Source organism: Otolemur garnettii, unplaced genomic scaffold, assembly GCF_000181295.1.
Source record: "Otolemur garnettii isolate 467f Iridium unplaced genomic scaffold, OtoGar3 scaffold00066, whole genome shotgun sequence".
NCBI classification, from domain to species: Eukaryota; Metazoa; Chordata; class Mammalia; order Primates; family Galagidae; genus Otolemur; species Otolemur garnettii.
This window is the reverse complement of record NW_003852461.1, coordinates 6,069,619-6,070,495: the sequence shown is the minus strand read 5'-3', so window position 1 is coordinate 6,070,495 and position 877 is coordinate 6,069,619.

Sequence of the window (877 nt, the reverse complement as noted above, 5' to 3'; positions counted from 1 at the left end):
AAGGTGGAAGTGGCAACGTATTTTATGATGTTGCCTTGGGCATCACACACCATCAATGTTTTCTCTGTATTTTACTTGTCACCCAAGTCATCCTTACTCATTGCAGGAGAACAGGAATCCCAGAAAGTGAGGGTCACTAGGAGCCACCCTGGAGGCAGGCTATCACATCCTTAAGTCCTCCCTGACAACAAATAAAGACGTTTTTCTGTGACAATTACAATTGTAAGTGATTAGCATGGGAAATAAGTAGATTTTGATGGACAAGGAGATGGAAAGATGAGAGAATACAGAGAATAAGTTAAGTCCTAGGGAGAAAGGCAGACTTGAAGAAAGCAACCAAGAGGCAGCAGAGTATCTGGGTAGGCAAGAATGACGTGTGTGTGTGTGTGTGTGTGTGTGTGTGTGTATAGAACTATGAATAGGCTCCATAAAATGCTTTCATTTAGTACTAATAGATTATATTTTTTGCCCATGAAGATTCAACTCTGGTATTGTTTGGATAAAAGTAATAGCCCCAAATAGTCTCAACTTTTTCCACAGGGCATTTAATTTTCCACCCACCCACCCATCCATGCATGCACCTGCCTCCTATTAAGCATGCAGAAAATGTCAGAACATGCTAGTCTAGAAGGTTTTTGGTGATGCAGATGTGAGCAAATACACAACCCTTGACATACAGATAGAAGAGAGGGAACTGATTATGATTCTTCACCCATGGTATCCTAGTACATTCACATTTATTATCTTAATTCTCATAATTACTCTAGACGTTGGCATTCTGGATCCCACGGTGCAGATGGATAAACTGAGGCTTAACAGTTTGACTGACTTACTCAGAGTTGAGTCGACAAGTGGTGCAGCCGAGCACTCTGATATA